The following is a 25854-nucleotide window of genomic DNA, read 5'->3' as shown; positions in this document are numbered from 1 at the left end:
AAGAAGCGTGTACAGAAGAAGTTAGGAACATGGCTGGGACCTCTCTTAAACTTTCTGACTTCTTTCCAGTGAGCTGCAAAAAGTAATTTTAGGCTTGGATCGAGTTGCATCTGTGAGTCTTGCATCCTGCAACATACCTGTTCTTTTAGAGATTTGTCTAGTCTGCCTATCATCACTCAGGAGAGGCACCAAAAGCCAAGGGAGTTCTTGTATTCTCTCAAGGTTGAAACGGAGGAGAAAAAAAGTGATATGTGCAATTCTCTTGCCCTTTTGCTGCATTTTCCTTTTTTACAAAAAGAATAGAAAATTAATAAAGGAATTTAACTCTAGAAGCTGCATAGCAAAGCAATTTGGCCTGAATACAATAACAAATAAAGTATGGAAAATCTCTTTTTTGTAAACACATATTTTAATTAGGAAGAAGAAGATCTGCTTCAGAGCCAGACTATTATTTCCAGGTCTGCACCCAGCCAAGAGTTTTAATTGGTCTGGAAAGAATCAAGAACTTGGGATGATTTATCAGGATTAAAGGGGGGGGGGGGGGACACACCCAAAAAGGTAGGAGAAATAGTCAGATACATAAGATACATAGAAAGCAGGTTTTTGTCAGCTAGGGAAATAAAATTAATCTGTTTGTCAGATAGCATACATGTACTGCTCTCTAGGGCATTAAATAGTTGTTCCTATATTACATATATTTTTTCATATAAATTTTGCATAAAAGGAATGTACTTTTTGGCCCCTTTCATTCTATTTCTAATTCTTTTATTAACACAGTTTATTTAGCTGTGTTTTTACATGTGTATGCTGGGCTGTGTTCACTGTTTAAATTTCTGTTCTGCCTTCATTATGTTTCTTTTTCCACCTACCAGTTTTATATTTTTCTTTGTTGTCACTTAATCTTTTTCTGCTTGTCCTCATTTTGCCTCTTTACATCTCTCCCCTTTCGTCTTGCTCTGTTTTTCCTTCTTTTCAGTCATTTAATTCACTTGCATTCATTGCTGGCAAGTGTACATGGGGGTTTTTTGCCAATATATGTGGCTAGCTTTTTGGTTTTTATCACTATGATGTTCACATCAATGATAGTCTTAATTTATTTTAATGCTATTTGTAAGGGATTGAAAATTTTGCTAAAGTCACCAGACACTTAGTTATTTCAAGAAGATTATTTCGGGCAGTTTCTGAAGTTTGTGAAGAACTATAATAGACAATAAGAAAACTTCTGTCATTTTTTAGTAAATACTTACTTTGTGGGCTCTTTATGCCAGATTTTGGCAGATTTACTAACAACATTAATCTAGTATGTCACATAACATTTACTATTTCATGTCTTAGGAAAAAAATTGTCATTCAGCTCTATTTTCTTCAGTAGCTGTCAGAAAATAGTAACTGAAATGAATATGTAAGCAGTCCTCGTTGGGAAGGCTGTAGCTGAATACTGGAGTGGTCAACATGTCGTAGAGGTCTAGGTTGCAGTTCTCTCAATGAATTGCTGCTCAGTTTTTAAAGCGTAGCTCAGCTCTAGTACAGATTAAAGATTGGTGTGATGTGAAGTGATTTTTGCACAGTATTGCTTTCTCTTGTTGAGTTTTGGATTTGGTTTTTGTTTAGTTTGTTTTAGAACATGATGGTTACTGTTTTCTTTCATTGCAGGCACTTGATGCCTTGCCATTGTGGTGCATATTTAATTTGGAAAGTGGGAGTTGCTTGCTCATTCTTTTAGAAAAGAATGCAAACCTTTGTTTGCAAACATAAGCCATGTTCTTCTGCATCAGTTAAACCCATTAGCATAAGAAAACATCCTGCCTAATTCATCTGATTGTTAGGGCGAGGGGGGCATTCTCCAGTTCTTTCCAGTGCAATGTCAGCCAGGTTAGCTTAACCAGTTTTCCCCATGATTTGAAGCTGAAGTCTCTCATTTGACTGACGAAGAGGCGATGCACTCACATATTCAGTTGTTTCTGCTGGATAGCAGCAGTCATGTTGGGCAGAAGTGAGGTAACAAGCATTTTGCATGCTACGCCACCTTGTCAGCGTCTCTTGACATTGGAAATAGAATGTTTCCTTTCTGTGCTCCAGTTTAGCCAGTGTTTCTTGTATTGAGAGGGTGGTATCTTTATCCTGATGCCAATGGAGTACAAATTATTGGAGAGAAGCAATGTACTAAATATAGTTTACAGATCCAGTGTCAATTGAGTCCTTTCTCACCACCATTGAAAAAACAGTAGTTTAGTGTGTGGTGGGGTTTTTTTTCAGGTAGGAGACAACGAGACACACCCTTAAATACCCATGTCCGGGATGTTTTAAAAGTTTTATTCTGTACCCTTTTACTTTAAAAGGTGCAGACTTCGTATAAAGTCAAGGTTAACTAACATCATTGTGGCTCACAATTAAGAGTTCAAATAATTCACTTTTCTTAATAAATACAAGGAATTTTAATTACAGAGTTCAAAGAGCATGGAGTTCTCCAGAGTGGTTTACTGAGTATAGAGGAGAATGCAAGGTGAAGTATTGAAAATTATTAAAATGCTTTGGTTACAGAATGTGTAATGAGAAACAGTAGGAACTAGACTTGTAATTTGTATATTTAGGGAAAGGTGGAAATATGTTTGTGTATATTTATATGACTATGTGTTTACAACATGGTGGTTTAGACATAGATCCAGAAATATCAGATCTGTATTTATATAAGGCAGATTCAAGATAAAAGAGGAAGTTTTGTTTGTCTCCAGAAAAGGATGTCTTAAATAATTTATCACATTTTGGTTCTTGAAAGGGCCAATAACTCTATATCTGTTGTCTTTGCTGTATGCGCGTACAACTGCAATCTGAAATTCAGCAGCTTTTAAGAATAAGAGACGATAAAGAAACTAAACTGTGCTTATCTTCTGTAAATAAACAAAAAACTTTGTCCTGTTAATCACATACCTTACCCTGGTTTTACTGGGAACCTTTCTTGTTTTGTACAATATACAGTTTTATGTAAGAACATTCAAGGGACAGCTCCTCAGTCAGTAAAACTGCATCCTCTTAAGTCTGATCCTGAAAAGGTAATAAAATATGGCATTAAGCTTAGCATATTTTTTCCTATGGACTGATCCAGAAAAGAGGATTTCAATGTGTCACATGGAACTAGTGTTTCTCCTTAGCTTCTTGCTTGCTAAATGATGTTAGAAGTGCAGTCCAGGGCAGATAATCAGTTTGTGTGGCAGAAGAAGTAGAAAGACTATATAGGTGGCAGCAGTAGAAGATGTGTTTAGCCTTCCTTTTTGCTGATCCAAAGCTAGGATGGCTGAGAACTTAGAACTTGTCAGAGAAAGCTTTGTGCCATCTCGAAGTTGCACAGTGCACCACTGCGAGTGGCAGTATTGACTGTACTGTTGTACACCCAGAGTCTGTTTGGGAGTTGTGGAGCAGCATATTTGCTTTACATTTGCATCCTTGTACTGATGCTTCAGCAAAACATGTTCAGTACTTGTATTTTTACTGGGAGCCATTTGATGAATTGCAGTAGACTGCTTGTCTTGTCTCAATTCCTTTGGCAGTCTTTTCCTCTCTACACATCTATCTAGTTGTGTTTAAAAACTAGCTTCTACTTTATCTCCATTTAGTCCAGGATGACAAACTATTAATTCACTGGATAAGCTGCTGTTCGGTACAGAGAAATTGCTGCCAGTTCCTCCTGTGTGCTCTGGCACAGGATTCCCACACAGTGGAAGGAATCACAGAGTTCCCTGTATGCAGGTGCTCTGGGATTACCAACAATTTCTCCGTTATGTCCAAAATGATGTGAAGAGATTGCCCAGTTAATCCAGTGTCTGAACAGTTGGTTGAGGGAAGCTGTACTGCTACAGAAAGAGGCTGCAGCTCCCTTACGGAGGCTGTTTATTCCCTACTGCCTTGACAGGGAAGAGCATTCAGAACTTGGGGCAAGTCAGTTGTCAGAGGTGATGGAAGCTTTTGAGAGGATGGTGACTGTCTTCCTTACTGGTGGTGGACTTCGAATGTGTCTGATCCAGTTAGACTGAGGCCACTGCTGACTTAAATCTATAGAGCCAGTTGGAGAGAACTACTGTAGGCAGATTTTAATGTTGAGTCACTCTTTTAGCACCTGTCCTGAATTACAAATGTTTGATAGGAACAATGTGTTCAAAGAGACAAGGAGAAGTACTCTGAACTTTATGTAGCATAAGCAAACTAAGCACAACACAGGTGTAGGAACTGCCTGTAAATACTTTCAGACAGAATTAGCTTTCTGTGTAAGTAGCTAATATAGTTGTTACCTAGGCTTGAGCACTTATGAGGAGGTCTGTGTAGTTCTGAAAGGAAGGACCAGGATTTTCAGCAAAATATTAGATAGCTTTTTTGGGCAGTTCTCTGTTGTAATGTTTTTCATTCTAAATATGAAATCCCAGCTTCTTCGTCAATAGCAAAGCTCCTATACACCACACTAGAGACAGAGTTTTATCTGAGAAATCTGTAATTTGGAAATAGCCTTTCATAAAGATGAAAACATCCTCAACTACAACTTTCATGTTATTTCTCAGTTATATTAAGAGCTTGTAAAAATCGTATAGCACTGGCATTGCTACTTAGAAATATCGTAAGTTAACTAGACAGTCCTGTAGGGTATTTCATAACAAAAATTCTCTATTTGCCAGCTCCTGCCACAGCTGTTAATATTTTCATCTTTTTTTTTTTTTTTTTCTTTCTCCCGCTGGTCTTTAGGTAGTGTGATTCCCTCTTGTGCCTTCAAATTACAGTCAGTGAGGTAAAGCACACTGGAGTTTTAAATATTCTCCTGTTCCTGCTATACTTGCAGGATATACTCTGTTCTGATCACAGAGGAAAAGCAATGCCAACTGTCTTGGCAGGCTTTTCTCAACCAGGTGTGACTACATGTGGGTTTAAATTTTCTTTACTTTCTGGGAGAATGTATCTGGCCAATATGAAATTGAAGTAGGAGGTGCTAAATCATATGGAAAATTTCATCCACTTTGATACATTTGTGTGCAACATCAAAATAAAATACCTTTTGAAAGAAACAATAATGACTCAGCTTTAAGATTCAACTACCTTTCCAAATATATGCAAAAGGGAATATATCTACAGGAAACAAAGTTGAAAGTGTAAAATTCTCGTTCGAAAGTAGAAAATTCTGATTTTTAAAGGTGCTAACCAGATATACATGCAATGCAGGCAATCCCTATGTGAATTCTCATATCATATGAATCCTTATCCTATCTGCTATCCGTTTCCTTACAGCTGTCCTTTGTTTCTTGCTATTCATGTCAAGGAATCTTAGAACCCACTGTTCAGATAGTCCTTACTCACCTGAGTGATCCACTTGAGGCATAAATATAATTTTCAAGGAATTATCTTTTAAGTCTTGACCGCTGGGAAGAGCAGCTTTTGGTTGTGGGGTTTGTTGGTTTGTTTTTTGGTTTTTGGTTTTTTTTTTAGTTTTGTCTAATGAATACACTTTTCCAAACATTAAGAGCTATGCATAAAGAGTTGCTGTGAATAAGGCTTTTTTACTTCAAGCATGTTGTTTTTGTGATGTCTCATGTCACAAAAACATGCTTGAAGTAAAGTTATAAGAATTTCCTTTGTCTCTTTTCTTTTTATAGCATGTAGTGTGATTAAGGACTTAGTACAAATAAAGAGGTTGTGGCATGACTTAGAATTTATTGCATTTATTAAAGTATTCCAAACTCAAACTTTTAAAAATAGTGATATCAATTTCAGATATTTAAGGGAATAAGTACCTAGTGAGGATTTAGGGTAAGGTTGATTGAGGAAGTAAATCTACTTTCTGAACGTCTACAAAGAAAAATCAAACGAGAAATTCAGTATCAAAAACATCAAAGACAATAATGCAGTTGCTTTCATCTCCAATGTGTGCTTGCACTTCAAAGAAAAGCAAAATGCTCACCCTTCCGCCAGTACCCCCGAAGGAGGATGAGCCTATAGTTGAAGATAAGTCTCCATCACTTCTTTGAGAGAGAACAGGGAAAATACAAGTAAAATTTTGCACAGAAAAAAGCAGCTTTACACTATTTTCTTTCGCTGTAATGGCTATATCATAGGACATTTCCTGCACTCAAGAATCCTCGTTTCATTAAGATATGCAAGTAATTATGTACCCCTCAAACCCTGCTGTTCACTCAAAAATTTTGTTTCCTTTGTTTATCTCTGAAATCTAAGGATAAGCCAGTGTTCTCTGGGGTGGAGTAATATTCTTCATCCTAATTAACACTTTTGCAAAATGTGCTGATTACACACATTTGAGCATGTACATTTCCTCACTCATATCCTCCCATACTTTTTATCTTGTAATTGATGATACTAGATTTCATTCTATAAGTAATTTTTTATTAACACTTGTGTGAGGGACACGTTCATTTACTCTGGAAATGTGAGGAAAGGGTGAGAGCTAAATCGACCTGTAACACCTGTCTGAACAGTTTGCTGTGAAACCAGCAAATTTTAGGGCTGACCATGCTATGGAAAATCATGCATATAATGATTCTCCAGATTTAGATGCCTGATTCAGCTCTCTTGATTGCCAGTGAAAATCCAGCCCAAAACAATCCCCAGAAATTAACAGGGGAAAAAAGTCAGGACATTTCCCTTCTGTACTTGCTTTGGGGAATTTTATTTTTCAGGCAAAAGTTATTGCTAAAGGTATGCAGTAAACTGAAAGTATGAAAATATCATAAGTTTATTTCTTTGAGTGAGAACAGGTTTAAAATAGTTGTTGAAATGAGACTAAATCCAGTTTTGGCTTTTTCTCCATGCTGCTTTAGCTCAGTTTCAAAGCTATCACTGATCAGGGAGCTTGACAGGCACAGTGTTTGCAAATCCTCACCGATGAGCAGTAACAAGATTTAAAAGTGAAACCTCTGAATAGAGCCAGTTTCCTCAGTCAGCTTTATCAATTCAGTTATTTAACCACCTGCAAGCTAGATTTATTATATTTTTGCCTAGCAGATCTACATCCTACACAAACGGGAGAGTCAGAGCCTAGTGAATATCATGACATAAAAGAATTGTCCACACATTCATAGTTTTTCTCATAACATACCAATCAGCTGAAAAGGGATTCATAACACAGTAAACTGAACAGGTTGATTTTAAATGAGGGTCCATAGGAATAGAAATATTTAGAAGTCACTTTAATAGGGAAATGTATCTTTGCCTTTGTTCCTTGTCCTTCTGTGGCAGTGAATAGACAAGAAGTTTAATCATTAGACATTAACATTCTCCTTGCAGAATGTACATGACCTGAACGGAAACCTTGTAGTCTGGTTGCCAGACCAGCGAGTCAAGCTACAAATAAGGTGGCAGTTTTCAAGACTGAATGACTAATAAACAGGCCTTTAAGCACAGTGGGTCTTCTGTGTTATATTTAAGTCTCTGGTAGACTTTAGTATTTTGACAATGATGAATTCCTCCCCCCCCCCCCCCCCCCCCCCCCCCCCGATAATTCCTCAGTTAGGGATCCAGGAAACTTCTGACAGTTTCAAGTATCAGATCGTTTGCCTAACTGTGGTGCCATTTCTAAAAAAAAAAAAACCAAAAACCAACAAACCCAAAACCAGAAAGCAGAGCACAGAATAGTGTTAATGCAAACTCTTGTATAGCGCTGATGTATTTTGTTGGTCACTCTTGCTGTTGCATTTGCAAATTCAAAAATAGATGTTTTTAATATTAATCAGTATTTCTTTCAAGATGAACTGTAGTGACCAACTGTCATGGTGGCATCATTTCAAGCAGCAGCTTTCTGTGACTGAACCTGTTTGTTTTGCAAGAGAAGGAATTTATTGTTTCCTTTTCCACAAACTTGCTGTTTATGGGCATTTGCATTCTGTGCAAAAGGAACAAGAAGTCATTAATTCACTTGTTAGTCTGTGAATTTTTGTAGTCTCTACTGCACAGGTGAGATTATGGAATGGCTTGGTTTGGATACTGTGGCTTTATATCATTGCAATTTAGATTATATTCTAGTTTGCGTAATCTGGGGTTATATAGCACCAGTCCATATGGTAATCAGGTGTAAATAGCTGAAGAATTGTCATGAGGCTGGGGTATTTGGAAACAGCAAGGTCATCAACAATGGCATTGAATGATGAGCAGTAATAGAAATTTAATGGCACTTGTTAAATTGTAACCAGTTCAAATGCAATCTTTTAAGAGCAGATTTATTTTAAAGTTGTGATACAGTGATGTTAGGTTGTTTGGCTGAGATTTCTGGTATAGAGTTAAGGATTTCTGAATGTATTGAAATCAAGAAGGAACATGGTATTTATATTCTTATTTGCACAGTGGTCTTAATTTCTTTGAAGTAGTTAATTTCTTTAAATTCTATGAAGTAGTTCTTTGTAAGAGTTACTTTGATTGGAACCTAGAATTTCTGGACTTTAAAAATGGAATTTTAAATCAAATCTTTGATTTCATTGCTATTCAGGTATTTATACATACGTGTGTCTGTATATATTAAAAAATATGTCTTGTATATGTATATTAGCTATGCCATATCCAATTTTTTCGTAGTCATGTAATGAAATACCCGTATAGGTATATGCATATATTGTGTCATATGATAAGTGTGCTTACAGTTTTAGCCTGCTGTGAGGGCAGGCAAAATAGAAGAGTTTTTCCGTAGCAGTCTCTTTCTTCCTCTGTTACATGTATGTACGTTTCCGGATATGCTTACTGAAACATAGGGACATAGTTAGGGCATGCTTCCTTCGTGTCTGCAGCAAATCGATGACAGTCTGTCAAGTCTACCCTCAGTATTTTAAAATTTCCCAAACAAGTTTTTTATTTTTTGGTGACAGACGAATATCAATTCACTGTCTCACCCATCAGAGATTTTTTTCAAGGACAGTCAAAAATTGCTGATTTTGTCTTCAAAAGAAGGAAGTTTTGATACTTCTAATCATGTGTGCTCAGTGAATTAATACGAATATTTGCAAAATGTCTGTGTATCATGCAAAACTCTGCTTTTTGCTAGAAAAGATCAAGTTGCTTATGTATGCTCTTCAGAAACCAAGATATTTCAACAAGTCCAAAATAGATCATGAAGGCCTGGTAGGCAAAGGCACAAAGGTGGCTGGACCCAGAGTCTTCAGAGGTCCCAGATGCCCTTGGCAGGCATGCTGTTCCAGAACTTTCTGATTGTTGGGTCCAAGGTGCTGTTCAGCTCTTTCAGCTGTATTCAATATCTAGAGAAGAAAGCAATCTTGAGAAACCCCTGCTTCCTTGAAGAACTGGTGCAATGATGAGAGAGATGAAAAATAAGCACTCTTAATTCTGTTTTCTGAAAACAGAATTCCATGTAAAGGTTATATGTTTTAATTAAATGAAAACTGCCTCTGCTACCAACCATGGAGCATTGTTCTTTCCAGAATATCTGAAGAGCTATATTTAGAAAATGTAATGGAAGAGGCAATATTAAAGACTTTAGATTTAGCCTTTTTATTTGCTGTTACAATACTTTAGAGGAACATTATGTTTCATAGCTTATCTGTGTTATCAGTGTGCAAAAGAAATGGATACACTTCAAATATACATTTAAATTTATTGTTTTTCAGTGCGCAGTTTGTGCATGCAGTGAGTAAAAAAAGCCTTAGCAAATACCGTCACATAATGCAAAAATCTTTGCATTGAGGCTTGGAAAGCAAACAGAGAATTGCACACATTTCCTCAGTCAGTGTCACAACCATTACATTATTTAAACATTTTATTTTTGTCTGTGAAAATTGAGTTGCTCTGGCCATTTAGTAATGCAAAACAGATGAAACCCTTTAAGGATTTACTGGCTGGCACAAAAGCTTTTATTGTTAAAAAAAAAAAAAAAAGTCAATCTCTTGAAAATGTTATAGTATTGACAAAGTTGCTTGCAATAATTAAGAAATTTAAATGAGTCACTCACAGAGCTGTAACAATTGGGTATTATGGTTTCACAGGAAATAAGAGTTTCAGATATTAAATGTTCATATTGTTGCCTGAAAAAATGCTTTGCGTCTTAAGAGTAGCTTATCTTCTAGTGGAATTAGCTCAAAACAATATGCATTGAATCTGATGTCTGGTTCCTTATTATTGTTCAGAGACAGAAGTCACTGGAGCTTACTCCCCTAGCTGAGAGACAGGGCCTGTGCCAGATCTTTTAGACTATAAGGTCCCTTGCTCTGATGGGGTATTTCTTTTAGGTCTGTAGTGAGTACAGTCTCCAGATTATTTCAGAAGCAGTGGTGACTTTTCTTAGAAATATTATGCACTGAAGGCCAAGTGCTTGTCTAAAATAAATAAAGATCAAAATTCCTGTTGATGCCATTTATGCTTGGTAATTATGTGGATTCCAGTTGAGGGATTTTTCCATTGCTCTCATAGAGACTAATGCAAGTCCCTTAGCAATTTTGCCCTATGCTTAAGCAAAAAGGTTTAAACTATTATGACTTCATTATGTGCTTTTACATAAGTGTTTCTGATTTCTTGAAATAGGAGGGTAAGGTCAGAAAAAATTTTGTGGTTTACCTTCTAGTTTATACTTTATTTGTTTCAGTAAAATCCAATATAATCGATTAATTTTTTTTTTTTTTCTTATCTCCTACATTCATTACCTGTAGCACCTGCAGTATGAACCATGGTGTCTGCTGTAATAAATGGCCCTATAGAGCATGAGATTAAATTAAATTAATCTTGTGCACATGGTTTTTGTGAGACTGGTTGCATGGGTCACGATCTTCCTTTGTCAGGGAACCCCAGCTAAGAATGTCTTTCTTCTGAGCCCTTTGAAATGCCCAACACACAATCCTTTAGTCTTTATTAACATTACCACAAAGCAATGCATTGTCATGCAGCAGACAGGCAAACTTGGCCAAGCACTGTTATCAGAAAATAGCTTGTCATTTGGACAAGAAAGATTGATTATTAGTTACAAGGAAAGTTTGAGAATGCTTTTCTTAATCTTGGTGTAACAGAATCAAGGGTTAAAAAAATACATTATGTCCCGATAGAAGCAAGTGCAGCACTTCACCTTTAAGAATTTTACATGGGTGTGTCTTGAATGAGCAAGTATTTTCCAACTCATGTTGGAAACTAAGGCAAATTAAACAAATATAATTTATTTAACTATAACTATATTGGATGTTCCACGAAAGTGTGAAACATACTGGCCTGGTATGGGCATATTAAATTTGCAAAATTAAATTTTAAATTATTCACCTTTTGAATATACGTATATATACACATGTATTTACTATAGCTATAAAGCTTAGCATGAAACTGTATTACAGATGTAACCTTGATTAAGTCAGATTGGCCTTTGTAGGGGGACAGCAAATGTTTTATTTGATTGTCTCTAATACTGTATTCCTTCCTGTTTAAATAATCCCCTGTCCCTGCATGAATGCCTACATGTTAATGTTTAAATATGTTTAAATGTCAGTTATCTGGCATTAGAAAAAACATCATTAATGCCAGATATTAAGCAATTATCATGGCAGGGGAGCTAAGATTTACAAACACATTTCTGCATTCAGTTATGATTTACTTGTGATCCTGATTTTGTGTGTACTAAAGCGTGAATTAAAATAGTTGACAAATACTCTGAGCATCAGCTTGTTAATGGACAGAGCAAATACACCTATCACTTTTATTTTTTAAATATATAATTACAGTGAATGATAAGATGCTTGTGAAGCTGAGAGACTAAGAGCTTGATTCTGAAATAAAGCAGACTTACCCTTTTGGGCTTGAAATTTCTTGTCTGCAGTGCAGCTCTCCATTGCATATTCTGCACTCATCCTGTGAGCACAGCAAATGGAGCTAATAGATATGATGTGTATAGACTAAGCAATAGGTATACATGCTATGGCTAAGACCACTGCTGCATAGATATGTTCTCTGTGGTGCAGACAGACATTGGGAAAGATTTACCATGATGCCTTGAAAGTACTTTTGTCCTCAACCGTATGTCATTTTTGTTGCTCGTGCTTCAACTTTTTGGAGAATACAGGCTTTAGGCACATCAAAATAGTGTGATGTGAATAAATGTGGGGTTAGGAGAGTGTAAAACTAATTTACATTTTTGACGTTAGCTAGAATTTGAAGCTGATTTGTTGTCATACTGGAAGACAAAACAAGAGTTAGATAAAAAGCAATGGTACCATTAACTTCCCTTTTACTTCCAATTACTCATGTGATGCAACAGATTTTAACATGCCCAAGAATGATTTTCAGTTGCTGGTAGCCCTGCCGCATGTGTGGCAGGATTTCCCAAGGGAGTTCAGCTCCCGCTGAAACCGTTTGTTTCTGTGCCTGAATGAGAGCTAAGCACTTCTGGAAATTTGAGCCTTAACTTCTTTGTGTACAAAGGTAATAATATCCTATGCTTTTTTAATTATTATTACTTAGTTTTTTGTATTGCAATTGCACTATGACTATATGCTAATGTGGGGCTTAGACCAAGGCATGGCCCTCAGTCAGTGCTTTCCATCTGAAGTCCTCAAAGCACTGTACAAAAGAGGTCAACCTCTTGATCCCCGGGGGGTGGGGAACGGAGCCTGTAATTGTGCAGGCAGCTCAGCCAGTCTGATTAATCACTGCTGCCTCACGTGGGAGCTCGTACTCGCACCCCTCTTCCAGCCACTGCTCCCTTGTGCCAGGTTTTGCAGCAGAAGGAAATTGCCCTTTTGATGCTGGGGTGAAGTGAGTTGTTTTCAGCTTGTGGAACAGAGGACACACAGCATCGAGGGCTGGGGAAGGGGGCAGGATATGCTGCAGTATGGGGCCCAGAGGGTTTAGTGTCACTAAAATGCCTAGAGCTCACTTAACAGTATTAAATTATCTAAAATATCCAGTAACTGTTTCATGGTTAAAATCTACACACCCATAAAATGATGAAATTTTGTAGTTATTTATTGCCTGGAATTATTTTAATAAGAAATAAGCTTATTTAGAATAATGTGTTTCTTTGCAGGTTTTGGATGTCTTAGGATCTAAAGTCATTGGTAATGTTTGATCATTCTTTATACAGAGACAGTAGAAACACGTCATACAAGAAAACTGTGAAGCAGTGAAGGCCTCTATTTCTGGTATTCTTACATACTTTTAGTAAGTTTGCCTTAGCTGAGGCTTTAATTTTGCATTAACAAAGGGTTTTGTGATGTTTTATATGCTGTAATCTAATATTCTGCCTGTTATTTCATTCGGAAGTACTATACATTTAAATCTCAGTTTGGAAGCTAGATACCACAGGAGAATAGTCCTGGAAAAATCTAAATTATCAGTTATGAGTTGATCTGAAACTTACAGTATTGAAACATCTTTTGAAATATGCATTAGAGAATCTTTAAAGAGATCATACAAAATTCATCAAAACCCACTTCTCAGAAGCAGCTACTTTTTTCATCAGGGTTTTACATGTCACTGGTTTTAGTTCCAAATTTTTCAGGCATTTACATACAAACAAAATTCTGTATATGCATACGCACACAGAGGAAGAGATGAGAGCTCATCTCTTACCAAGTTGTGCGTTAGAAAAGACAAAGCAGCCGTAATACTCTTGAATTATGGAAACGTGAGTAACAAGTCTAAAAGAGTAGCGTCTGGAGTTTAGGGATTATGCAGGAAACAACTTCTTCAGTGTCTGCTTAGTGTTTCATTAGCAGATGGGGCAATTACAGCAAAGAAATTTGCTAATGGTCATCTGTACTCAACAGGTACAAATATACTTTTCTACCTTGCGTATATTTGATATATATTGTCTTGATCCTAAGACATCCACAAATTGCAAAGAAACACATTATTTCTGAATAAGGTTATTTCTTATTAAAATAATTACAGGCAATAAATATCTACTAGTACCTTGGCTGTACAAGAGCAGGCTGCTCCTTCAGTCAAAACCTTGAGTATGTAACAGCATCTGACCTTACCAGTGTTGATTATGATTTTGGAGTATTTGTGCATGTATTTTGCTCATTCTCGCATTTACTTGTGTTGTCTCTATGCCTGTCTAGTGATAAATAGACATCTTGTAGAATTACATCTCTTAGCTGTTCCCATGTCTTTAGTTTGCCTGTCACATAACAATAGCTTTGCTTCTCTGCGTTCTGTGCTGAATGGTCGTTCCCTCTGCTGTTAATTTTGTAGACTGCATGGAGCAAGGGATACCCAGGCTGATAGTCAAGTTATTAAGAGGTAATTGGGAAACTGCGTGAGAAACAGGAACTCCTGAAAGCTGTTATTCACAGGAAATATGCTAACCAGGAATAGAGGGAGAAGCAAAAATGAGCGAAATGTTGATTTCCTATCTCCATGTTTTCCTAGATTTCACCACTCTTCACACTCCTTAGCAATTCATATCTGCTGAGACTCCATGTTACTTCTGTCCACTCCCAACCTGACTGTGGCCCTTCAGCTGTGGATATGTAATATATCTTACATCTGCTTTACAGAGAAGGCCTGAGAGGGAAATATGCTATAAAACCAGTATTTTAAAGTCTCTTTTAAACTTCACTTTGCAAATTATGTGCTGGTTATACATAGTTGACTTAAGTAAAATACCGAAAGTTTAGCTGCATGAAACTTGACATTTATGCACTTGTCCAAGAGTGACTAGATATATATTTAAGTGAATGTCTGTCAGAACATAAACATCCTTCACTAATTCGTTGTCTCAAAGCAACCTGTGCAGCAGCCACACCAAACAGATCTACCTTGCAGCATGCCTTGAAGGTAAACAGATAATGAAAATTTTGACCAGCTACTTTTTTCCAAATTATTGTAAAACTGTTTTGACTGCTTTTCTTCTTCCCTAAGGCATTTAAATAACTATCCAGTTAGTAATTATTCTATTTAATGTAATAGATCCCTTTCCACATGTAGATTTGGATTTCTTTGCACAGCATGTGATTTTTATGTGAATCATGTATTTTCAGAGCACCATGTCTAGGTTAGAATTAAAGGAGGATTTTCATCTTGGGTCACTTCTGTACAGCATCAAGCACAGACAGCTGGTATTGATAACTAACAAACTGGGAAGATGCCTGAAAAGTCCTCAGTCTTGATTTGATAAATTCTCAGTGGATTCATTCTATTGCCCTTTTTCCTGAGGCAATAAAGAGAGAGGGTGTTTTCAGACAGAGTATTTTAGTTACCAGAAGCATTCTGTGGCTGGTGTGTATATGCCAGAGCGAGCTGATTGCCACCTTGCTGACTTTGCCTTAGGAAGAGTAAGTGATTATTTTAGCACTGGCGTCATTCTGAAGGATTGCGACATATTTTACTTTGTTAACCTTTCTTATTCCATTGGATTATTTGCTCGGAGTCAAGAGACTTAAGCTGATGATTTTTACTTCTGAGATTTGCCAGCCCTTATAACTGTTGGAGTGCCAGGTTCTCTCTGAGCTGTCACTGGGTGAGTGTGTTCCAGCTACATCCACCTGTTTATGCTCTGGCTGCCAGGAGAGTGATTGGTTGTCAATTTGGCATCTTTGCCAGCACGAAATCCACTTTTTTTTTTTTTTTTTTTTTTTTCCTGGAGGAGAAAGTAGTTGGCATTGGTAGCCTCACAATTGTGTGTTATGAATTTTCACAGACATCAAGACAGGCACACTTAATACAATGGTTTGTTGAGTTACGGTTTTTGCATGTTTTAGTGAACACATGGGTATTTCAGGTGGTACTTTTGGCTGTAAAAGCAGTGTATCACAGCTGAAGACAGTCTGTTGCGTTAACTGGCTAAAGCTCTTTAAAATAACAAATTTCTGTCTTCAGTTCATCTTAAACTATGCCAGTGCTTAGCTTACCACAAAAACATTTGATCACATGCAGAGATCTTTTGTTGTTTTGTTTTACCTGGACTATAGTGTTAACATAAAGAAATAAAGTCGGTACCTGATCAAGACAAGTTTGTCTGCCACCCTTGTCATTAATGAATTGATATGAAGTGGGTGAATTTTTTTTCCTTTGATTGTGTAAACCTGAGAGAAAATAAACCCGGTGAAATGAAAAACCTCTTCTAAGGCATATCAGCCTACCACTGTGTCTCCATTAGCCTTGTGATTTGACGTGAGCTGTCTTAGTACCAGTTTTGTTTGGATTTTCTACTTTAAAAAACTTGATGCCCCTCTCAAGCTATCTTTCAAGTGGTTGTAGATTACCTCTATACCAGTTCCTGGGGAATTTGGCTTGTCACAAATATTCTTCGCACTAGAAAGCAAAAAACTGCACTGTGTGCAGGCTGTAGGTCTTGATAAGGGGTAACACAATGAATTTCCCTTGCACAGTACACCAGTGTGCTCTTTCATCACAGGGGAAGTCAGGTAGCAGACAGTGCAGGGGCCTTTTCTTCTGTCTTCATGATTTAGTGGTGGGATAGGGAAGAAAAGAAGGAACCCAAGTGAGGGCATCATCTTAAACTGAATGTTCAGTACTTACAGGTTCTTTAAATTGACAGCTGTTCTTTGATAAACGGTTCGTTAGATCAGAGTTACATGGAATAGACAGTTAATTTCTTCCTGTAATCAAAATTCTGGAGAGGTTTGCATTCCTGCAGGCTATCCCAAGTATCCTACTGCAGTAACTTTCTAAACGAGAAAGAGGGATCAGAAAGGAGCACTGAGACTAAGCAATGGATATGTCCACATTCTCAGAAGACGTATTTCCCCTGTGAACAGCAAAATGTCGATGTTACTTGCCATACCATATACCTCAAACTATAAACTTATGCAAGCCTTGTAAATTGGGAATCTCCTGGTACAATGTTAGAACACAAACTAAACCATTTCTATTTCATTCTTTAAAATATTTTTCATGATTGCTGGTAATCTCTAGGTTGGATGAAAAGTGAGGAATTCATAATTGAGCAAAACAGTGGGCAAAGTTAAGAGCTGTAGTAGAGTTAATGTTAGTCAACTGCTAAGATGTGGAGCAAAGAAGTACTGTATGGCAGTTGAAACAGGTTGCACCTCTTACCATCTGCTTCTAAATAATTGCCTTCCAGGAAACTTTAGGATTTTACTCTTAAATTCCCTAGCAGGAAGGAGGGCTTCTGGGAGTTCTACAAGTTGTTGCTCTCAATACCTGGCAGTGTTTTAACAGTGGAAAAGGAAATAACTTGTCTCCTTTCCAGCAATGCATTGGCTAATTTCAGGGAATTAGTTCTCTCTAACTAACTGGACCAGCCCTGGGCAATTTGTATTGGGCCAAAGAAAGAAGTGAGGGAAGGGCTGTCATGGGATGTTTTTTCACTAAGCTCTTCGTATGTTCATGATCTCCCTCTGCTGCTTTTGCATTATGAATTTGTCATTGTTCAGTTAACTGGCTGATCTACACAATTGACACGCTCTGTAGACTGTATTCTCTAGCCTTCCAAGGTGGCAACTGACTGGAGCAGATGACAGCTCACTTCTAGCTCCAATACCTTGGTTTAATTCCCAGAGAAACTAATGGACAGTAGTCGTAAGAGTGGAGGGATGTGTCTGTCAGCATGGAAGAAGCACGTAGCCTGAGCTTATCCCCTGAGCTTATCCCAGGCCAGAGAGATGGGACTTTCTAGGCACTGCCGTGCAGAGATCGCCAGACAGGCCTGTCTTTGCCAGCTCCCATTTTGTGTTTCTGTTCAGGAAAGCCACTTGTTTTGGCTCGGCAGGGGACTTCTCAGTCTTTGTGGAACACTTCTGCTTTTCACTGTCAGATATCCCTGATAGTGTTTGCTGCTTAAGTTGTGGACTTAATGGTCTGTTATGATTGAGTACTGATCTTGGTAAAGAAAGTTGCAGTCAAGTGTGGTCTGTTTTTCACAGAATCATTTAGATTGGAAAAGACCTCTAAGATCATTGAGTCCAACCTAACGCTAAGAAGTCCAAAGTTTCACTATCAAGTTTCTTGACACGCAACAATTTTTTTTTGCCCCTAAGTTTGAGGCCATGTTCATGTGGACTCCTTAGTTTTGGAGGCCAGAAAGATAAGTCTCTTTGTACATGTTGAACTCTAAATTCTAGAATGAGTACTTAGTGCACACTGCTAATCATGACTGTGTAGCAACATACAGATGATTTACATGTTAGAGCAGTGGGTTGAAGGCTCAGGCCTACCAGAATGTGGGAGAAGAATAGAAAACGTGACTTAGGTCAGATTGACGTTTTAGTTTGCACATCTTGAGTCTGTCTTGATGTTGGAGAACACGTCATTGATCAATGGGGCCAAAAGACAGAAACGGAAACCAGAAGGAAGCCGAACAAAATGTCCCTAAGTGTTATTTATCAGACAGTTTTTGTCTGATACCTGCATGATGGAAGAATATAGTTACTTGTAGAAATGACAAAGCAGCTATGGCTTGTAATGGTAAAGCTGATATTCCCTGAAATAATTTATAAAGCTAATGAAATAAATGGAGTTGTTCAAACATTGTTAATATCTCCAGGGATTCTATTTTCTCACTCTTTTGCTGTATTGGCATGTTGGTAGCATTTTCACATTTCTGCCACACGGATGCTTTTTTGTTCCAGACAAATAACTGCTGTACTACAGGAAAACATTGCTTTCAACTTTAGAAAGATTTTTTTTTGTGATATTGTAAATCTTTGATATGTACCTTGTAACATATAGTGAAAGTGTACTCTCAGATTTCATTGATCAAACTGAAACAAATATCAAAATTAGCGTTGTTCCATGTTAGTACTATATGCAATGAATATTATTGTTTTAATGCCTAGTAAGCTGAATGCAATAGAGAAGTAGGATTTCTGAATAAGTAGAGCAAGCAGAAAGACTGTAGTTAGTAGGCCACAGAGAGGTAAACCTTCAGGTTCTCCCCAAGTATGTCGTCATTACTGACTACAAAATGTAAAGGGGGTAGGACAGGAATTTGACTTGCAATGTTCCATTATGGTTCCAGCACTTCACATCAACATCCTCATGTCCTTTTTCACTCCGGTTACCAGTTCTGGTTGTGTCAGTATTGAAAGAAGTGCACTATAGTTGGTGTCTAAGTGCTCTGCCTCAATGTGGAGTGACACAGTTCTGAACATACCACTTACGCCTCGTCTCTCTCAAACAACGGTGCAGGCTTGCACCAAAGAGAAGCCCTCCTGCACACAGAATCACTAATGCAGATGCAGTTATTGTGACACTGTTGTGTTAAACCTGGCCTCTATATTGCCTCTATATGAATACCCAGAGGAAAATGTCTTACTGTGATGCGATGCCAGAAGGATCAGCCAGTCTCCTAAGGCATGTTTGGCTTGTATGCTTTCAAGTGTAGGCAAGTATTAAATTTTCATTACAATGATGCTGTTTTCAGCTAGACTGCTTTCTGAGCACATCAAAAACAGGAAAGGCTGCCATGATTCAAGGCCAGAAGTGGTAGCTGGGAAAGAGAAGGCAGGGCTAGCAATCTTACATCTGCTCAGAGCGACAGCATCCAAATTCTTATCTCAATAAAATAAACATCATGTTCAAATTGTAATATAATTATTACTACCAAGGAAAAAACCTATTGAGCTAGAACAGGAGGTGTGTTCCAGAAAGAAGCAATGCCCAGACAACGTGACCTTAGAGCAGAAGGGGGGATACACAACTGTGTACCCATTGGTTCTAGAGTGATACAAAGCACAGTGAGGTGACAGCTAGAGAAATGTGGAAAAACAGTGCATACTACAGGTGTGCCCAGATGAATATTAGTATGCATTAACGTAATGCACTATTAATTTATTATATTTTCAAATAATAATATAAAATAAGTATTATTTCATCTGTGTGCATGAACTGTGAATTATGTTGTGTAGGTCATTCCAAAGGACAGAAGAGATCTTAGTCTGAACTATCACCACTGTGTATTTTAAATATGCCTAATGTCTGGAGTAATTACCACACTACTCTTTCTGTTTTCCGCTGAAATCAGATTTGTCATTCACGTTTTGCACTGCCAATTGTCTAAATAAAAATTGAAACTGAATAAAGTAACTGGAAAACTGCAATTAAAATAATAGTAAGAATCCAGGACAGTCCATATGGGGTCATTGTGTGTATAGTAAACAATGCAGCATTATCTTGCAGCATAAGCTCTATTGTCTGCTTTATACTGCTTGTTCAAATATTTGGAATTCATGGTGACGATCCTTGATATTAGGAATGTTAATGACTAACTGATTAACAACAGAGAAGGCGTTTGCCAACAATTGTACTATAGTTGTTAAAGTAAAGCCTCTGAAAAATGTTTTAAATGTCTTTTGATACAGTCTGGGCTTTTGAAAATAGATCCAGATGGATGGGTATGAAGAATGTTGAGTTGGTCACTTTGTACAAACTGGTATACAAGCATTTGAGCAACAATGATGAGTGAACACTGCTATTGTGATTCATGTTTGGCTGCCATCTTGGAAAGCCGAATGATCTGCTGCTTTACTTACCTGCGCTTGGACACCAAAATGTACCGGCAAAACTTGAGGCGTTAACCTCAAGCAAAGTGCACCTTGGCAGCTGTTATGTATGAGAAAGGCGTGTGAAAATAGGGAAAAATACTCAGGCTGGACTGGAAAATAGGCATTTGCAGATGTGAAATACAGTAATGCTTTACTGGGATATGTTTACCTCTGCCTGGGGGAGAGCTAAACCCTTGTTAGGGCTTGTAGCATATATTTATTGCTTTTTCATCTGGATGCATTGACCTGCTACATTTTTTAATTTATTCATATGTACAAAGCCTTAGACTACCACCAACTGTAAGTACTACCTGAGAAAGCGTAAAAAAGAAAAATCTCCAGAAAAATCTTCAGCCTTTGAAATTTAAGAGAGTTAAATGAAATTTAAAGGAGTGCAGTCTTATTCTTGCATCTAAATTTTCTGAATGCCTCCTGTGTGTATCCCTTCCTGAACGAAGATTTTGGTATCTTTCATGTTTAATGATATTCAGAATTTATAGCACTTTTTCTGCTTCATCTCTAGCATCTGTTGTGAGTTTACTCTTTCTCTCAAGGAGGTACAATCTCACTGTTCTACGATGTCGTAACACTGCACCATGCTATTCTGCGGGAAGCAAGCCAGGAGAGTGTCATGCACATGGAGGCGTCCTACCTACAAACTTCCATAATTGCATTGTGTGTGTTCACAACAGTCAATTTAGTTCTTCAGCTTCCTGTAACATAATAGCTGGTATCTAATCAGAAACTTCAGAGGATATTTCAAAGTCAACTTCCCTACTTGCATTCCTGTCTTTATAGTACATGAAAGTAGAGACAGGAGCACTGCTGCGTAGTCACACTTTATTATAACGGTGGTTTGCAGGGTACGGTGCTGATGAAGTTGGAATTGGCAGCTACTGTATCATGTTGTGAAGCAGCTAAGGGAGGATTCGCCTTTGGAGATTGCTTGGAAAGAAATGAAGCACTATCCTGAGCCAGTAGGTTTGCTGTTGTCTTGGTTTGGTTGCATGGGTTCACTGTTACAGGCCTTGAAACCTTTACGTTAATTTATCATTAGACATATTAAAAATCCATTCATCCACATGAATTTGTTAGTTCAAAAAGAAAAAAAATGTAAGCAAAGACAAATATCTGGCTGTAGATGCAGAGTAACGTTTGATTTGGTTATAGCCTATTAGAGCTCACTTGTTCCTAACGGATGAAAAAATGTTAACTGAACTAGTTTTTGTTCTTCTAGTCCTGACATTATATTCATAAGCATGAATACAGATGCATGGAATTAGAGCAACACTCAGTTTAAAGGATTTTAAATATTTTTCAAGTTGTGACTTCAACCTTAAATTTAAAAAAGCTCTTTGGAGCAACAGTGGTTTTGGTTGATACTGCAGCAAATGTTGGGGTTTTTTTTAGAACTCTTTTACCCCTTTAGAAAGAATGGATTGGAAACTTACTTTCAAAAATGTACTTTTGAGAATTGCAGTTTCATACTATAATATTGAATCCATATAACCATAACTTTCATGATATAGCTAGAGCTACTTCAGTATAGTTAGTCGTAGAACCAATTGTTAAAATAGCAGCCAATTTTATAAACAAATGTTATAACCTTTGGTGTGCTCTGCTCCCTCTCATGGCTTTCTTGTCTCCCTGGATCTGTGCTGACCGGGCTACCTCCTCTGCCAGCTTCTCTACGTTTTTTTCTTGTCAACAATTCCACATATTTTTCCTACCTAGTTTTGGTTGCAATTTATTTGACAAAGCACTTGGGCAGTAATTGTCTCTGACTGTGTCCTCATTAGTGTTTTAGTTGAGAATGCTAGTAGGTTTTGAGTGTATGCCCTGATTGCTCTCACTTGTGCTATATTGTCCCCACTAACTGTTCCACATCCATAAGGCATTTAGAAGTGTAAAGTTGATTGCTTTCAAAGGAAACAAAATTTGAAACTTCTTTCCATGGGTGCACAAAATGCACTCCAGCCCATAAAAAAAAGTCCAAGCAAATAATTGGCCCCTTGTGTACTTCTTGGTAGTTTATTTAGGGATGGTAGCAGGGTACAAGGCCGAATGCATTCCAGAATAATCCGTGTAAAGCACATACAATGCACATGTAGGAACACCAGGTACTAGCTGGTACAATACATTGATTATACCAAATGACTTGCTAATACAGATTAAAGCCATAGTTGCTCACAGACATAGATATTTAAAAATCCAACATTCCGAAACACGTTGATGGCTAAGTACCATTTCCCTTACAGACTTGGGTTAAGGATATTAGCACTTAATTACAGCAGTAGGGAGGGTAGAGTCTGGCTCTTATGTAATGCTTTTTCACTGGTTCTCTTGTAGAACAAATCATGGCTTCCTTGGACGAAAGATATTTTCTTCTGCATTTCTAGATTCAATAATTACAGTAATTGTTAGTCCATCCTTGTATCCTTGTGCAAACTGGACAGAGTAAGTGGTTCAGATTCTTAATAGTGTGAAGCTGAAGATGTCCTGGACAGCAGTGAAGCTTTGCTAGCATCTACAGATCATTAGCATCAATTCCAGAAAATGGCTCAGTTCAAAGTCTGAGTCTGAGAAATTTCATGTGCATGAATCCAAGTACTATTTTCACACAGAAATACAAGTTCTGAATATGCATGAGAGAGGGGGAGAGAGAGAGAGAAAGATTGTACTCATCTCAGAAATCTGGCTAAGACATTATTCCCACCAGGACATATGATCATTGAAAGAAAATGGAAAAGCATGGAAGCACCAGCTGTTTGTGAATGAAGCAGATTTGGCCTGGTTAACATCAGAGATGAATCAAATATGGTTCTGTTAGGATGATAAAGACTGATGAATTGAAGAAGGTTTAGAAACCCCCTAAGGATTCCTCTGAAGACAGTGTCTGACTAGTAAAAAAAACCTATGCAGTTAAATAAATATGAAATCATTATTGGATTATTTACTCATTCACCTTCAAGTTAAAGGCTCCTTATCAGTTTCTTGCTGGCATCATCCCTCAGTATCCTAAAGAAATCAAATACCTTTAAGCTTCTCTGTTTCAGAAAGGAAGGTGCAAGTCTGTGTGTGAACATGAGCCCGTGTGTAATGCCTGCGTATGATGTAGACTTTGTTTACTGAAGTAGCTTGTCTGCTGCTCTGCTCAACTTAGTTTTAAGAGAAATTTGCATATCTTAAGTATAAGATCTGTTATACAAACTGAAAAAATATTTTATGTAGGAGAAGGGTGCTTCACTGACATGAAAGCTACTGTGTGAATTGTGTGCAAGCTAATTTGACTGAATTTTCAAAATAAATATTAATGTTGCTTTAAAATGGAGGAAAAGAATGTCCAGGTCTAAGTTTACAACTACAGCGCTACTGTAAAATGCTGTGCGTGATAGCTGTTGAGAAAACTGGGTGGAATATTATGTGTTTGTACTGTCACCAGCAGAATGTTAGAGGGAAGAAGAAAAGTTCTGTAATGACTACTAAAATTTACAAATAGATTAAAAAAAAAAAAAAGTTGTATAAAACTGAAAGATTTTGTTACCTGTTAAATGAATAGTTTATGGTATTCTTGGACCAGATACATTCTTAACTTACATGAATACATATTAGCAAGTACACATATATATCTATGCATATATTAAAGGAAATGGTGGGGCTATGATATGCTTTGTGGTACCACTGACACTTGGCTGTCATGGCTGCTGTTTTCAGCCTGAGTACTTGTAGTGTTTGAAACATTTGAAAGAATTCTGGCAATGAGGAAGTGCTGTTGCTCTCAGTTATTTTAATATATCATATGTTCAAAAGAGGATAACTCAAAACCTCAAAAGCAGCAACTTACAGTTAACCAAAACCAACCTAATAGGAAACTTTTAAAGAGACTTTCTGAGGGCATCCACTCCTCATTATACCTCTAGCTCAAAGTAAAATTGCACTTGGTTTGACTTTCTGCAAATCAAAGATGCCTTCTATTTAATTTCATTCAAATGTTTAGCTATGCTTCATTGTTACCACATTAGATAGCAAACACAAATCCAATAAAATGTAAACCATTTAGTTAAAAGCGACTTGCTTGTTGAAAGTCTTTGAGATTGTCTCTTTTAGAAAATAGTTTATTCTGAAAGGTAAGCAACCTTGGTCAACTTGAAGCTCTACTTAATCCCATGACAGTGATTTTTTTTTTTTTTTTTTTTTCTTCCCCTTAGTCCACTGTCATGCAAATCATACATTTACTTCATTCTGGGTTTGTCTATTTAGATAGAGTAAGAAAAAACAGGTTGCTACCAACAATTCTCTGTTTTCAAGGAAAAAAAAAATCACTGTAGCACCTAATAGTGCAATATTATTCTTCTGATGTTAACTGATGCTTTTAGATAACAGTGATTGATAGTGTTCTCCCAAGTATATACTCACTCTGAAAACTGTCAATGTCGTTTGAGAAGTAAGACATTGTAGGTGATTCAGCTCAGAATGTGAGAGTGATAGTAACTCTAATGCAGATCTGGAAGAGCTGATTGATTTTTATTATCAGAATTCTTTCTAGTCACAAAATACTGTGAATTTATTTAATGAGGGAGGCTGTTAGAATAATGGAGCTTTTGCATCTGTCTACAGTGATCTAAGTAGCAGTTCTCTCGTTCTAAGTCACTCCAAAGATCTGTTGGCTTTGATGCAATAAACCAGTAAAGGAATGCTTCTGAACCTGGTCAGGTGTTGGTAACTGCGCAGGTCTAAAACCTTACTTCTGCTATGTAGCACTGGAGGGACCGAAGGCCGAAGTGTATCAGCTGTGGGTATGACCATGCTGAGGATAGCCCCTGTGGCCAAGTATTTACAGGAGATCTTCGTTTTTTTCCTGTAACCTACTGCTTATATCTTACCATTTAGACAATTGGGCAGTCCTAGGATTTTGAGAATCTTGCCTGTCTAGTCTACAGAGCTGTGCTTAGCGTTTAACTTTAACTTTACCTTCACGTGATTACAGTGCAGAGTATAGTGAAGTCCCCTCCTCAGTCCTGTGGAATTTTCCATTTAAAGTCTGATCAGAATGATAGAGCTGGTAGTGTCATGACTTGGACAGTCTGATGTATTTTAAAGTCTGTTTTACTGGTAACCAGAAGAGTTTAGTTTCCATGACCTTTCAAATATTTACAAGTTACCTTGTACAAAGAAAGTTCAATAGTTTTATTTGCATTTAATAGGCAAAATGAAGCAAGAACATAAAATACTGTGCTGTATTGGCCTAGAGGAGCCTTGTAAACTACTCCTAGGGAATCTACAAAAGGTGATTGAGAAAGACAAACTATTTACACTTGTAATCTCTCTTCTCTCTCTGTCTGTGAACCTGTACCAATGCTGGAAATCTCTAGTTTCCATAAAATGAAAAGATGGACTCATTCAGGCCAAAAATTGCATA

The sequence above is a fragment of the Leptosomus discolor genome, chromosome 10 (genome assembly GCF_034619465.1).
Source record: "Leptosomus discolor isolate bLepDis1 chromosome 10, bLepDis1.hap2, whole genome shotgun sequence".
In the NCBI taxonomy this organism is placed as follows: Eukaryota; Metazoa; Chordata; class Aves; order Leptosomiformes; family Leptosomidae; genus Leptosomus; species Leptosomus discolor.
This window is presented reverse-complemented; position numbering follows the sequence as displayed.